General features: G+C 41.7%; 1 long non-coding RNA gene across 1 annotated transcript; it reads left to right on the top strand.

Moving 5' to 3' along the window:
• The first annotated feature begins 7,689 nt into the window (after positions 1-7,689).
• On the top strand, positions 7,690-15,877 carry LOC143916992 (uncharacterized). Its single transcript, XR_013261023.1, has 2 exons — positions 7,690-7,829; positions 12,832-15,877. It is a non-coding gene; the product is annotated as an uncharacterized LOC143916992 (long non-coding RNA).
• Positions 15,878-16,801: the final 924 nt, after the last annotated feature.

Below are 16,801 nucleotides of genomic sequence, written 5' to 3'. Positions count from 1 at the left end.
TTAATACTAGTATGTAGAATAGACATCATCAAAGCACATGCGACATAGCGCATATCGACAACACCAATTAAGCAAGACGATGCGTCTTATTTGATTCCGCATGAAATTCAAATTGGTTAAGACGACTAACAAGCCATTAAATCTGAAATTTAAAATATTGCAACGGCGACAGTTAACACGAGATGATTCTCATAGTGAGTACCTACACACATCCATACAAACACGGCAAGTTCAGAGTTTTAGAAAAACACGCGTGAGTATTATTATAGTACGCACACGCATTACCGACCGAATGTTTGAGGATGGAATGCGGTTAAACTGCTTTGAGCGTTTGGGAAAAGAAAACACCTAGATGTCTGGAGCAGATGGAGTTAATTTGATTCGCGTTGACGGCCTTGGCCACAGTCGTGTCTCGTGACGTAATAATTCAAAATTACGTGTTCGAATCCCGATATCGCGTCGTCTATCATCAATTAGATACGCACCATGATGTATATTGTAACGAACGCCAAGTCAGTCTGTAGAATGGATTATAGACCATATCATATGAACGAGTAGCCGGCACCCAAAACAGAAAAAAAGAATATGGCAAGCGAAAGCTAGAGATTATTAAATCAGTCAAACAGCGGATTTCGAAAGCGAGTTCGACTGAAATCACACTGAAAGACACATTGTCATGCCTACAGAAATTTGTTGATTTCTTATAAAAGCCTGCTTGTTGTATGCAAAAATTCCTTCTTATATAATTTGTTTTGAATTTATTTGTAAATAATAATTTAAAAAGCGTGCCACCTGAAAATTTCTCGCGTGTCACCTTTGTATGTATGTATGGCGCTCGTGATTATGTTGCCGACAGATGCATTATATAGCTCAATTTAAAAAGTTTATTTTTCATCTAATTTACACAGTTGACTATAATTTTTAATTGGTGCCGCCTTGAAGCTTGTTTTAGAACGTTTCCGAATAAGAATTCTTCGCTGTTAACGATTTCACCGAGTAGACTCACAGTAATAATATTACTGTCAATTCTCATAAAGATAAAAGAAATAGGTCCATCACAATATGCATACGCTAATATTATGCGCGCATTTTGACGTTGCTTCACGATGACGACAATTTTTTTTCAGCTTACCATATAAGAGAAATTTTCAACTTCTACTTTTTAAATCTATGTACATACATAGCTAAACACCCCCCCCCCCCCCCTAAAATGTTGAATATGTTCTACAAGGGAAAAAAAAATAAGATAGCATGATAGGATACGACTCCCTGTTAACATTTTCACATTTTTTGGACATTTCTTATGTATTTTTACAGAAAAGATCCAGCGCGTTGTACATATACATGTGGGGTTGATTGTATGCTTGGCCACCTAGGGGGGGGGGGGGATGCTGGAGTTAAAGTTCCAGGGCCCGGAATACATAATAGGCCTTGGAAGTTGGACAATGCTCAATAGCGGTGACTACATTTGAAGAAATGTGGGAGAAGCACGTCCATGCCGTACGATTCAGTTTGTTCTTACCACAATGAACGTCTTAGGGCGAAAACACACTGAGTGGTAAGTAATTTTTTTACTTTTAAACACGCGAAAAAAAAGCAACACCCATATACATGGTACAGTCTCAAAAATCACCCCCTGGAGTGTTTTCGGTGATATTTTATCCTTGCTTGACAGTCAATATGTGTGCGGATCTCAGACTAGCGGTAATTCACACGCAATTACACAATTTAAAGAAAATCAACGACTATCATTCAAGCGGCAGGACACAGCGTTAAAGTCGAGGGACGAAAGTGGCGAGCTGGTCCATTAAAACGGCGCAATTGCGGAACTCACGACACGGAAAGGTCAACCTTTTAGCGGCGAGTGTGTAGGATAATTATTGTCAGGCGAAGACCGCTTGCTGCCAGGCCAGCTATGTACATAGCTAGCGCATCGGTTTAGTAACCTTGCGGCTATTTCACACCGCACAACAAAACGAAACGAAACGAAACAAATATAAACGATAAAAAGACACACACAAGCACTCCGGGAGGCGCGAAAAATGGCACAAAACTGGGCGGCACGACATCAAAGGCGGCAGTCGCGGCCCCGTGACGGAGTCCAGTGCTTCGCAAACTTTGCTAGAGACATGGCTTGTTTGCATCGGCGGCCACATCAAAAGCCCGCCGGTTCGTCTGATGACTCTTATCAGCGGCGCGCTCATATTGCAATCAAAATTGCATTCGGAAAGAGGGGCATCCGACGACTAACACACCCGAGATAACAGAATCAATTTCATTCAATATTGTCCTCGAATCGAATTGCATATCACGAATGAAGAGAGCGTTCTATTAGCATCGTCATAAATTGTGTTGAAATCATTAAGCATCCGTAATAAAGATAACATGTAAATTCTGTACTAAATTTGTTTATTTACTTAGAAAGGCGGCAAAGCGAATGTACGCAAATGGTTTGCTAATTCAAATCAATAAGAGATTCATTAAATACATAAATCCACGATTGCTCTCCAATATATCAACAAGTACATACATATGTACTTGTTGATATAAGTTTAGTTTATTTTAAAATACTCGGCAAATGCAGAATATCAGATAGGCCCAAGGGGTTTGTCAAAAATTTGTAAAAAAAAAATTAAATAAAATAATATAAAAACATCAACTTTATTTTTTTAAGAGGTTTAGGTTACTAAAAATTACTATATTTGATAGACGCCTCTTTTATTTTCTATTATTTCAACCACTTTATATGAAAACAAGGAATCTATAATTTTTTTGTAAGAAATATATTTTTGGAGTTCAAGAGTATGACCTTTCATATGAGTTTCATTAAATGTCAGGAACAGGGGCTCCAAATATTCGAATATCGAATAGTAGCTTTGAATTATATAGATGGAGTTTTAGAAAGGTCGAGATATTATTAACATTTCAAGAGAATTGTAATATGCTACATCAAATAGAACTAAATGTGCTATAGATTGAATGTTAAAAAAATAAGTTCGTATAAAAGTATTCGAATATTCCGATTATATACCCTAGTCAAGAGGTTAATTGATCATGCGACAATTGTACTGGTTGTTTATAATAAAAATTTTTTTTTTTAAGAAATACATTTTTGAAGTTCGAGAGTATGACCTTTCCTATGAGTTTACGTGAATGTCAGAAGTAGTGGTTCCAAATATACGAATATCAAATAGTGGCTTTAAATTATTTTAGATAAAGTTTTAGAAAGGTCAAGATATTATTGAAATCTTAAGAGAATCGTAATCAAATAGAGCTAAATGTGCTGTCGATTGAAAATAATAAAATAAGTTCGTATATAAAGTATTCGAATATTCGGATTTGGAACCCCTAGTCAGGAGGTTAATAATTTTGTTGAAAGAAATATATTTTTGGAGTTCGATAATGTGATCTTTCAGATGAGTTTGCGTTAAACTTTAGGAGGTTAATCGATCATGGAACAATTGTAGTGGTTGTTCGTAATTTTGTAGACTTAATAATACATCTTTTTTTTTTTTAAAGATAAATATGTATCTGCCATTAGTTCAGTATTCAGAGAAGGGGGAGATCCCTAACACGTTGGACCGATCAGATCAAGATGGACACTAAATTTTATCTTGTATTTATGTACAGCCAATTTGCGAAGAAAAATAATCATCATTAGTACCCGGTTTGATTATGACTTAAATTGTGGGTAATCACAACTGTATAATAATGAGGAATGATTCATTTTTCGATGACGATACTTATCATCGACTTTTGTTATTTTAATTTTTGAACGTGCAATCTCATTCCATACTCTGTAATAAAGTAAACATCGTTCCAGAGTTGAAAAAAAAAAACGAAACATAAAATCGAAGCTTTGGAAAGCAAATATTGACATTAGGCGTCTGTGTGTGTGTGTGCGTGGCTTAGTATGCCTCAATTACTCACGATAAGCGTGTACAAATATCAATCAAAGATGTCTCAAAAGTGCATTCCTTAATACGAAAGGTTGTAGTAGACACTAATTAAACATTGTACAGCGTGAAAAGATGCATTTCTAAAAAAAATCTCAAGTCGCCAGTTGGCGATCAGCGAGACAAACAGAGAGATAGCACTTCAAGTGCGAGAAACGAGACGAAAATAGCCGTCATAATACTACATTGAATGGACGGCATTATGAAAGTGCGAAAATACACATACACACACCACTCTAAGCTGAGCTAAAATCGTTTTAGAGTGGAGAAAAACAAAAAAAAAGCCACACTTCGAAATAGACGCTCGGATGTGACATTTCCTCGTCAAACATCCGCGAAATCGACCCGATAAACTATTCAAGATAATATAAACTACCGCGGTACATACGTTCGATAAAAGCAAGAAAAAAGTTTTTTATTCCACCGGTGCTTTGTATGACTTCAAAGTATTATTTTACTAATAAGAGGAAGAGGAGATCGCGGTTAATGATGTGCACAGACCGGAATCCCCTCGACTTTACAAAAGACAAAGACCATCCTAAATTCATGCACGAACATACACTCGAGACGGGACTGCGCATAACGACATTCGTCAAAGTAACATAATTCTGACATTTTTTTATTATTATTATTTTTTACTTTTTCGCTGAAAACACGGCGAGTGATTTTCTAAACAGGAAGCGCACGATTTATAGCACGTGCGACAACATTCGTTTGAATTGTTCCGATTGATAAGCGCGACACACAGAGTAGGCTCGATAAAGACCAATTAATGTTGACACATTCGATTCGACACGGTAAATTAAAGTGAAATAAATACACATGTTAGTCTGATAACCCGCAAATATAATAATAAAAAAATCGTGAAACTACCAAAACATCCATGTTTGTAATTTTTATGGAAATACGCACATTTGTTTAGGTGCTCGTACGTATTGCGTTGCTCATTAATTCATTATGAAAATGCGTAAATGCTTATGCCTACACATTTTTGTCATTATGCAGCTAGGTGCACTCGACATTTTATTGTCGACACACATAACTATAGCCAGCAGTATAGCACCGTGGTTACGTTAATGCTAACCACCGAGTGGTTCACGGGTTCAAGCCTTGGGTTGACCTCGATTGAAAATAATTTATTAGGAAGTATTTCTATAGTACTGCTGGACAGACTTGGATATTTGGGATTTAGTCGATCATTTCCTACCAGAGTTTGCCGATTCATCTGATTTCATTGTTGGAACAGTTCCTCATTAAATTGGCAAAAATTATCCTACCCACTATATCACCACCATTAGAATATGATTTTAAATTTATAATCTATAAATTTACATACATATGTACATAGATGTTAAATACCATAGGTATCGTTCAGGGGCAACCCGTAATGGCATCATGCAAGCAAGATAGCAGTAAAGCATGGTTCTTCTAAGAATTGTCAATAGTTAACCATTTCTTTGTGCGAAAACCATCCATTGCCGATCTTTGTTCATAATATCAAAATTTATAATTTCATAGTATGTAGGTAGGGGGTCTACCCCACGGGATCGAATTAGAAATGCACGAAAAACCAAATATCGGAAGGCAAAGATCGAAAATCGAAAGATCAAAAAAAAGGGTGCATGGTAAACGGTACATACTCACGTACATCCTCACTTAATTTGCGCGAGCAGGATACAATAGGAGCAAGAAGAACAGGCTTTTCCTCCCGTATTAATGTGCGCGCGCAGAATACGGGAGGAAAAGCCTGTTCCTCTTGTTCCTGTTGTATCCTGCTCGCGCAAATTAAGTGAGTATGTACCGTTTACCATGCACCCTTTTTTTTATCTTTCGACATAAGATCTTTCGATTTTCGATCTTTGCCTTCCGATATTTGGTTTTTCGTGCATTTCAAATTCGATCCCGTGAGGTGCACCCGTAGGTAGGAGTCCATGTTTTTGGTTCCCCCATTATAAATTCGAAATATTAATATTTTGTATTTTGATACGCACCCGTATTGGCTAACCAATAATTGTCAAAAAATTATAAATATATATTTAAATTGGGTACATCAGAGAATTTTTTTGAGAGGGCAAATTACGCCCCTTCTACTTACGTACTAGCAAAACTCTTACAAAAAGTACGCCGTCATGAGATAAAAACACAATATGAGCCTGTTAATATGTACATTAGCATATTTGTTTTCAACTTAGTAAGCTCAACACTGATGCTTAAGCTTTCTGGTGCGATAAACTGATAACACATGAATTCAATTAGTGCGTAAGCGTTTGTCATTGGTCGTCAGTCTCGAATTGTATAGTGCGAACATTCTCATGAGCCATCAGTGGAATTGAATTGTGCAAATATAAACTCAGATTAGGTAAACGACTCCTTTCATCGACAACCCGACTATATTAAGCTGGAGGCAAATCATCGTATGTAACACCAAATCAGATACAAGGATATGTTTTTTTGGCCGCAACTTTACAGGTCTTGTGATTGTTTGCAAATTTTCCCTTCAAACTGTTAAAGATTTACTCTACGAAAAATTTCGATCATCCCAAAAACGACGACCTCGTGATATAACGATGAAGTCATTTCAATAAAAAGAACAACATTATTACTGTAAGAATCATTGTTTGGAAAATAAAAAGATACAGACGGGTCAATACGACATAGTATTTTTTCTAAAGAATCAATGAATAGATTAATTGTCGAGTGTTATCGCACGACGATAACACGCACTGGAGTGTCATATAATATATATCTACATATACGAAAACAAACTTTTCGTAGAACATCAATCGTATGAATCGATTTACACCGATAACAAAGCCGCCTAACATCAAACGATGACACCGAACACTATAATCTCACGCGGAACTAAATAATATCCAACACTATCACCACCATCATCACATGGTGTTTTCCTCATCTCATACCCACATACACAGGTGTTAAAAAACAAGACATTGGAAAATAGCAAGGACCGACCTGCCGCAAGAAAACGTGTTGCGCTTTTAATGGATCTCTTGATTATACATTTTAACGTATCAAAGCTTAAAATGCCGCAGATTTCACGGTGTAATCGCAAGAGCGAGCGATTGGCAAATTGGCGATCGAGCACGGCTCACGTCCTACGCACCGAACGCCGAATAGAGAGATGATCACTGGAAGTGAGATCCGTGGAGATTATTTTCTCAAAATGTATACAGTATATATGTTAGGATGAGATTGGCCAATAATCGCCGCCGTTACAATCACTATTTTGCGCTCATGTCAATATTGCGGTAAAGTAAAACCAAACTAGCTTGGCCGGTGGCAGATTTATTTTAAGACGAGGTTATCCATTATTATACAAAATATCAAGTTGTTCAACAGTGTAATTCTAGTCTTAGAAAGAAAACATTCGAGAATAAAGTAAATCCTTCTAAATATAAGACGGTAGTCAAATCAGTTCAGTAAAAAAGAAAATGGTTAAGAAAACCACTAGCCGGGCAATTTATTGCCGTCAATTCGTATCATGCATATCGCCCAGCAGATTACTTATTGGCTGGGTGACTAGTTTCTTTTAACCCTTGACCATGCTGACCAACGCCGATCGGCGTTTTGCCAACAAGCCCATGGGCCTGAAAAACGCCGATAGGCGTCGTATTTTTACATGTACAAAGTAAACAAGAATACTACCCGCTAAGCCTTTCCAGGTAACACTGAAAAAAAAATGTATTGAACATGAGTCAACGTTTATAAAGACTGGTTTATACCGGGATTTCTGAATTTATAATCATAGTAGAATTTCCCGATAGAAATCCCTAACTGCTGAGTATTTTAGATTGTGGCTTGGCATTTAGATTGCGAGCATTACATTTTAACAACAATGAAGATAAAACTAGTGTAACGTACGCCCCCGCAGCCGAAGGAGTGGGGGGGAAACTACCCCCGCCCTCGGATGCTGGGGAGTGGGAGAAAGTACCGCTACTTTCTCAGCTATAAAAGAAGCGCCCTTTCCTTCGGAAGTCGAGTCGGACCACAGCTTTCTCTGAGAACTGTCGTTTCCTTTAGACTCCCATCTCTGCTGGTCTTTCCCTGTTCAGTCAAAGCCACCCACTTCACCCCACGTTACACTGGTGTCAGAAGTGTTTGACCTGAGCCGCAAAAGGAATACACCACGCAAAGATGCCCCCAAAAAGGAGACAGGCATCTCCTCACCAGTTGGACGAACCATCACGTGTGGAACGTCTGGAGGAGCAGATGGCGCGACTCGTCGCGCTTCTCGAGAGGGACACCACAACACGCACGCCAGCGATTCCGGCAAGCCCTTCAACGAGGGTCCCAGCGGTTCCGGCGAGCACACTGAGTCCCTCGTCATCAGTATGCAGAAACGACGCTACTCCACGACCTGTCACCGACCCCATGCTAGGAAGCACCATCCACAAGCAACCGACCGAGCTTCCTGTTTTCGACGGAACGGGCGACGTAGAACGATTCATCCGCGAATTTGAAATCGTGTCACGAGCCCTACGCTGCGAACCGACGGCAAACTCACTCATTCTCGCTCTACGAGGTCAAGCGAGAATATTCCTCATCGACGAAGTACCGAAAGAAGCGTACGAAGCGTACGAGGAGCTGAGGGAGAGGCTGGTGAAGCGTTTCAAATCTTCGCCACACCCGTACGACGCATTCCGTGACCTAATTTCCCCGTCGATCCGCAACAACGACGACATAGAAGCTCGGTTCGCGGACATCCGTCGAAAAAGGATGGAGGCCTTTCCAGAGCCTATCCCGTTGGACGTCCTAGACAAGATACTCCTCATATTGTCGTTTCACGACGAGGATATCCGCGCTGCCGTCTTCACCGCAGATCCGAAGACCCCACTGCAGGAGCTGTTACGGCTCGCAAAACACGCGAGGGATGCGAAACGGCTGAGGAGTCAAGGGAGGGGGGCGGCCAACAGACCAGCCCAAGACCACCAGCCTCACTTCAATACCGCAGCTCGAAACGCCAGCAGACCTCCCTGGCAAGCAGAGGGCCGTAACGGTCACAGACCTCCCTGGCAAGCGGAGGGCCGTAACGGCAACAGACCGCCCTGGCAAGGGCAAAGGAACTGCCGAAACTGCGGAAGCCCACAATGTCGCGGGCGGAACTGTCCGAAGGTACGGGCAGTCGAGAACGCCTCCGACGAGGAAGAGGTGCGATCCCAGTCGGGAAAAGAATAATGGTCAGTTCCACACGGGCAGGACTGATCATCGAAGACGAAGAAAAGCCCGTCCCAGTGTTAGGGAGCGTCGGCGACTCACCTTTCGTATTAGACACCGAAGGCGAGATCGGAGGAGTACCATGTAGGGTACTGTTGGATACCGGGGCAAGCGTCTCCGTTATCTCCAGCAAACTGTTCGCCAAAATTCCCCGCGAACATAGAAAAAGGGTGAACGACAAAAGGGAAAGAATACGAGTCGCAGACGGTCGACACGTAGCGATCTACGTATGGGCCGAGACTACGTTGGCAATTAAAGGCACACAAGCGAGATGGAAATTTGCCGTCACTGATTTCTCCTCAGAGGTCATCATGGGGATGGATCTCCTGCGCCACCTCAATACGATCGTCGAACTGGGAGGAACCACGACAAGGGTCACTTTCCGGAACGACATTGCGCCCCATCGACCAGTAAGTTCAGTCCATTCGTGTCAGGAAATAAAAAGACACGAACTGAACGGAAAGCGACAAGACGACCTGCCCCGCCAACTGGACGCTGCTATCATCGACCTACCACCTGGAAAACGGTCGACGATCGTCAACTCCCTCCTCCAGCATCGACAAGCCTTCGCCCAAAGCGAACGGGACTTAAGCCAAGTCCATAAAGGGAGCCATCGAATAAATAGCGGCGACGCCGCCCCCATCAAACAGGCCCCTCGCAGAATACCGCTGCACAAGAAGACAGAGGTACGGTCCCTCATCAACGACTTGTTGACAAGACAAATAATCGAACCAGCAGCCGGTCCCTGGGCCTCCCCCATCGTATTGGTCACGAAAAAGACCGGCGAGTTGCGCCTCTGCGTTGACTATCGTCGGTTAAACGCCGTGACAACGAAAGACTCGTTCCCGATGCCACGAATGGACGACGTCCTGGACAGACTCGCGGGCGCCAAATTCTTCTCGACGTTGGACCTGCAGAGTGGTTTTTGGCAAGTCCCAGTCGAAGAGAAAGACCGACCAAAAACCGCCTTTACCACTGAATTTGGTCTGTTCCAATTCCGTGTTATGCCTTTCGGCCTCTGCAACGCGCCTGCCACATTCTCCCGGCTAATGGAAGACATTCTCGGCGACCTGACCGGATCAACCTTGGTATACCTCGACGACATCATAATATTTAGTCCGACCCCGGAGGCCCACTTGGAACACATCCAGACGGTCCTCAAACGCCTACTTGCGGTCGGACTCAAAGTAAATACGCGGAAGTGCCAGCTGTTTAGGAATGAGGTCTGCTTCCTTGGCCATAAAATCAGCTCCCACGGCGTCTGCACGGATCCAGAGAAGACAAAAGCCGTGAGAGAGTGGCCCACCCCCAAATCGAAGGCACAACTCCGCAGCTTCTTAGGCCTCTGCACCTATTACCGGAGGTTTGTGCAAGGGTTTGCGCAAACGGCGAAACCACTGCATCGTCTCACGGAGGAGAAAACAGTCTTCACGTGGGACCAAGACTGCGAGCATGCCTTCAATGCCCTCAAAAACGCTCTGACAAATGCGGAAACAATGGCATTCCCCCGACCCGAGGGAATCTATATTCTGGACGCGGATGCCAGTCAACATGCCATCGGAGCCGTGCTCTCCCAAGTTCAAGACGGCGAGGAGAAGGTGATCGGGTACTATAGTCGCACCTTGAAGGTACCGGAACGGAACTACTGCGTCACCCGGAAAGAGCTGCTCGCCATCGTCGACGCAGTAGAGCACTTCCACCACTACCTGTACGGAAGCCCCTTCACACTCCGAACCGATCACGCCGCACTGACGTGGCTCCGCAGCTTCAGAAAACCTGAAGGTCAATGGGCCCGCTGGTTGCAACGACTGGGACAGTACCACATGGACGTACAGCATCGAGCAGGGAAGAAACACGGCAACGCCGACGCCCTCTCTAGACGTCCATGTGACCCAGACTGCCCGAAATGCGCGAAAATAGAGAGTGAGCAAATAGCACCCGAAGCTAAACTCGTCACTCTAGGGAACCCACAAAGTCTTCAGGCCACCGACTCCACAATCTCACGCTTCATCGCCTGGAAAGAGTCCGGGAGACGACCACTGTGGGAAGAAGTTTCGGCAGAAGAACCCGAAGTTCGGATTCTATGGGCCCAGTGGGACGCACTAACTGTCGACCAGGGTCAGCTCTTCCGGCGATGGGAAAGCCCAAACGGCGAGCGTCAGATCCTGCAATTGGTCATTCCCGAGAGCCACACAAATGAAATCCTATGGGAGATGCACAGTTCCCCGACTGGCGGACACTTCGGCGTCAATAAAACGCTAAAGAATGTCCGCCGCCGATACTACTGGCCAACATGCCGCCCCGACGTTATAAAATGGTGCGAAAAATGCCCCAGGTGTGCAGCGCAAAACGGACCACATACGAGGAACAGGGCGGCCATGCGGCAATACGTGTCAGGGGCACCGATGGACCGAATGGCGATCGACATATTGGGACCACTACCGGTTACCAATAGGGGGAACCGTTACGTGCTAGTGGCCGCTGATTACTTCACAAAGTGGCCAGAAGCCATTCCCTTACCGGACCAAGAGGCGGAAACGGTAGCGGAAGCCCTAGTAACCCATGTCTTCGCCAAACTGGGCACACCTCGAGAACTGCACTCCGATCAAGGTCGTAATTTTGAAGCCCGAGTCTTTGCCGAAACGCTGGATAAATTGGGCATCTGCAAAACTCGGACGACCCCTTACCACCCTCAGTCGGACGGGATGATCGAGAGGTTAAACCGCACTCTACTTGGATACCTCCGGAAATTCCTGTCCTACTACGACGAGGAGGCAGAACGAGACTGGGACACGATGCTGTCCCCGTTCCTCATGGCTTACCGCTCAACCCCACACGACGCGACAGGAGAGTCGCCAGCCCTGATGATGTTCGGCAGGGAAATGCGCCTTCCGCCCCAACTTATTTACGGCGGACCCCCGGACAGTATACCCGAGCAATCAGCCCACAAATACGTCCAAAATCTCATAGAAGGGATGGCGGAAACGCACAAATTCGCTCGGAAACACCTCCAGAAGACGCATAAAAGAATGAAAGCGGCTTACGACGGGAGGATCTGGGAAACACGATACGAAGAGGGCGATCGCGTTTGGTTGCACAACCCAGCCAAGAAGCCCGGTCGCACCCTTAAACTCCAGCCCCCTTGGGAAGGTCCGTTCCGGATTATTAAGAGGATCAGCGACGTGGTCTATCGGATCCGCCGGGAAACAGGGAACTCCCGGTATCTGGTGGTGCACGTCAACAGATTAGCGCGATACCTCGCAACACCGGATCCGATCTAAAATTAAAACCCCGTATTGTATTTCCTTGTATTTGTTTATTTATTGTATTTCCTTGTATTTGTTTGTATATGCTTTTGTACATTAATAAATCGCTCGAGACGACCGATCCTGAAGGAGAGGGCAGTGTAACGTACGCCCCCGCAGCCGAAGGAGTGGGGGGGAAACTACCCCCGCCCTCGGATGCTGGGGAGTGGGAGAAAGTACCGCTACTTTCTCAGCTATAAAAGAAGCGCCCTTTCCTTCGGAAGTCGAGTCGGACCACAGCTTTCTCTGAGAACTGTCGTTTCCTTTAGACTCCCATCTCTGCTGGTCTTTCCCTGTTCAGTCAAAGCCACCCACTTCACCCCACGTTACACTAGTTTTCGAAAAATAAATTCATTGATAGACTTCTTTTGTTTATTTTATATTGTACAAAATATATTAGAGAGTCTAACTCGAAATCCGGTAGTGATCTGGGGTTTGTTTGGATTAGCTACATTTTTTACCTGCAATACCTGCTTTCTATTGGATTTCTAAATAATTCTAGTTGGAAATGTTTGCGAAATTTTCAGCGTGGCGGGCTTTCAACAGAAAAGACGTCAGTACTCAAAGGGTTAAACGGCGGGCAACTGACAATACCGTAACGTAGAGATTAGGTGAGTGACGCTCGTCAACCATTGGTTTATTAGCGCCGATCACCTGATCTCACGTTCGCGCTAAAAGGCTTAAAAAAATCCGTATACCCAATAGGACCTTGCGAGCCATCGACCAATGATGTCTCTGTGCGGAAAGTACCGCCTGAGTATAAATATTGGGCGGTTTTGGACCGTCGTCATTCGGAGCTGGCGGGTCGACGTGTGAACATCAATAAACTACCTCTACCACTACTATGCGTCTTTAACTCCGATCCTGGAAACCCCTCTACACACCCAAACTACAATACTATCGGTTTCATGATCCAAACAAAAACCTAGCTCGTAGCTAAAGTACATACAAAGCATTGTAAACAAAAAATTATTCTACTTTTATTCTAAATTATTCTATTTATCCATTTCCAAGTAACATTACATAGATGAAGTTTTATGGTCATGAAAAAATTCGACCTTGATATTTTGATTGATTGAAACTAAGAATTTCCATGGTTTAAAAAATACTGTAAGTATGGGTGTGGCTGTGTATTCTTACTTTATCTACATCGATGGAGATTTTTGATCATGCGAAAATTTTACTGATTTGAACTCAGAATCAATAATCGACCACGTTTCCATGGTTTATAAAAAATGCATGCGTACTTTTTTATACTTACTTATACATGTATCATACATATGTACATACTTATAATGTGAAACGGCGAAGCATCGTTTTTATGTCGATATGATCGCAAAATTGTATTTGACAGAAGAACTTTTGTTCAACGAACGATTCTCAGAAACGAATCCGAGCAATTAGTTGCTCAGTAAATTTGTCGTAGCAAGCAGGGCCGTAGGATGCGAGGGGCAGACCACCCCGGGCAAGATTGAAGGGGGCGCCAAAACGCGGTTGGCAATATAGGATATATTTTTTATATGATTTTTTAAATATTGTCAATTATCTGAAATTTTACAATTAATGTTTATTTAAAATAAATACGAGCGCTACAAGGAGGGGCGCGTCATTCACCCTACATACGTATTTACGAAAATGATCGAATTTGTAATTAGATTTATTATTTCTAATTTTAATTATTTTGTTGCTCGTATAATTGAGAAAAACGGTAATTTTGATATTTTAGGTTAGTAAAAAATATATAAATAAATAAAAAGAAGGGGGGTGTTAATAAGCTAATAGAACTAGAAATAATAAGCTAATAGACTTTTATATAGCGACTTATCGCTCGAAAAATTTCCTGATAAGTGGTCTCCTTAAGAAAACGTTTTATTCTGTATCACATTTTTTACATTTACATCATTTTTCTTCCTCTCCTTTACTTTTTTCTATGGTGATCTATGGGCGCTGTAAAGGATCGACGTTGATCAATAGAATCCGAAGGGGAGGAGATTGGAAAAGTATAAGTTTTGCTAATGTAATGAATAGAACGATTTTGAATTTTATTATGTAAAAATGTTCATATTTTGAGAAATTGAATGCGACCATAATCACGTCTTAAATTTTAATTTCGTCGATCAAAACCCACGAGACGTCTCAAATGTAATATATTTGCAGTCGAAATGGAATATATAAAAAAGAAGACGAAAAAAAAAAAGTAAACAAATAAAGCGGTTAGTAATATTTGCGGCACTCTTCACAAGGACGCGTCAAGGCAAATAAATATTCCTTTGATGTTCGGATAAATATCAGAGCAAGGGGGAAACTTTATAGGCTGTCTCAAGTATGAGGCCCCGCAAAGACTCTTTGAAGCCGTTCGCTGTGTTCGCGTGTATAGACAGGGGAAAAAAACACAACAAAGAAGTTAAAAAGAAGAAACAAACACAAAGATACGCTTATCTTTTATCAATCTCATATCAAAGGTATCTTTTCCGTTTGTGCTTTCGAGTCCACAACGCCGGAAACGGGGCCAGGCTACAAAATTGTACAGTTTTATGCGGTTTATATGACTATAAGGACGGAACCCCGATGTTTTACAATTTACAAGATCCGATGTAATACCGGAATCGGACCAGTTTTGCCGCATAAACGAAACATTCGAAGATATACAATACACAGTTGCCCACTAGACTTCCGCAAATTACAACGGATAAAATTGGCAGTCGACAATGGGATACATATTTTAAAAACCGCATCGAAATACAAGTACATACATATTAATCGAATGTTAAAGCTCGGCCATCAATTTAATGAATTGAAACTGGGCTTTGATCCAGAGCGTGGCATGAGATCATTGCCATTTCGATTCTATAGGTATAATAATGCTTGATTCAAAATCGCCTTATTTTTTTTACTAACCTCTTCTTACTTTCATTTCTTTCAGAAATTTATTTGCTGCAGATCTAGAATAAGATGAATAAGTTGCTGCACTATAACAGTTCATCATAATCTTAAGATAGTGCAACAATATTGAGAAGGGTCATTGCGATTGTTTATGTTCATTTCGAAAGATCGTGCCGTTCTCTCAACCTTTCTATTGCTGTTGAAATTACATGATGCTGTTTAGATGCATAGTTTTATTGTTCATAAAACTAAGCTTTTGAAAGATAATGTTTATGTACATATTCTGCGATATTTCGCAATTGAATGTGATTTCGTTTATACTCAATTAATATACATGTAGGTATACATTTATCGTGTAAATTTATATCTTACTGAATCATCTAACTCTTTCCAGCTTCAATTACATATATGACTCTCCATATTATATGCTTAATTCCATCTTAATTTGACAATTTTGGTCCAACAAGTTTTAGTTCCCATCTATGTCATTTTACTGACGTTTCTTTTGACCTCTTGAAGCAAATTTATTTGATATGTCAACTTATAATGACATCGGCAATAGTCATTGGGATATTCAATCTCATATTCAGTATGCATATGGGATTGAAATTTCATATTTTGTCCATGGTTATAATAAAGATGAAAAATATATTTTATACATTTCATTTTACCATAGGTGCTATAACAGGTTGCCCCAAATAGCCAAATTTGTACATACATACTAAACACATTATACTATGTAGGTACACATATTAAACAAATAACAATTTCGGATTTGCGAGAAACAGAGGGGGGGAAGGGAAGGATGCCGATTTTATTACACCCGTCACAACAATTCTGTTAGATAAAATGAAAAATTCTAACAGGAGAATGGCGATCTGGATTTTAGTAACCATCCAGATATGTCCAGCAGCGTATATAAATCGAATAATTACTCGATTCCAGCCAGGATTTGAACCCTCGACCTCCTTACTGGTAAACAGTGGCTTAACCGGTGAGCTATGCATTGGCTTATGTTCAAGCAACCTGAGCCCATATTGTTCTTTAAGTCATAAATATAAGTGTTCAATGCAAAATTATCCTTGAATGTACATGAAATCAGGGCCGGCTAAAAGGTGCAGACTAGGCACGTGCCTAAAGCGACGCCATTTTCTTTCTTTTTTTGATTATTAAATTTCAAAAATAAAAATAAATAATTTGGCCTTTTTTGAACTTTCTATATTCTATATTCAATTTAATTTTTCTACTCGAAGTAACAATACGGATTGTAAAATATTATAATTTGCGAGGAACGCAGGAAGTTGACTCAAATACCAACGACTCACGAATAAAACTTGTAAGACAGCAAAATGTCATCGGTACAAATGGTAATTTGGAATTGCATTTTATATAAAATACCGCTGAAACATATGTATGTATATA

Source organism: Arctopsyche grandis, chromosome 9, assembly GCF_051622035.1.
Source record: "Arctopsyche grandis isolate Sample6627 chromosome 9, ASM5162203v2, whole genome shotgun sequence".
In the NCBI taxonomy this organism is placed as follows: domain Eukaryota; kingdom Metazoa; phylum Arthropoda; class Insecta; order Trichoptera; family Hydropsychidae; genus Arctopsyche; species Arctopsyche grandis.
The sequence above is the reverse complement of the archived record's forward strand: the minus strand, read 5'-3'. Positions and strand labels throughout refer to the sequence as shown.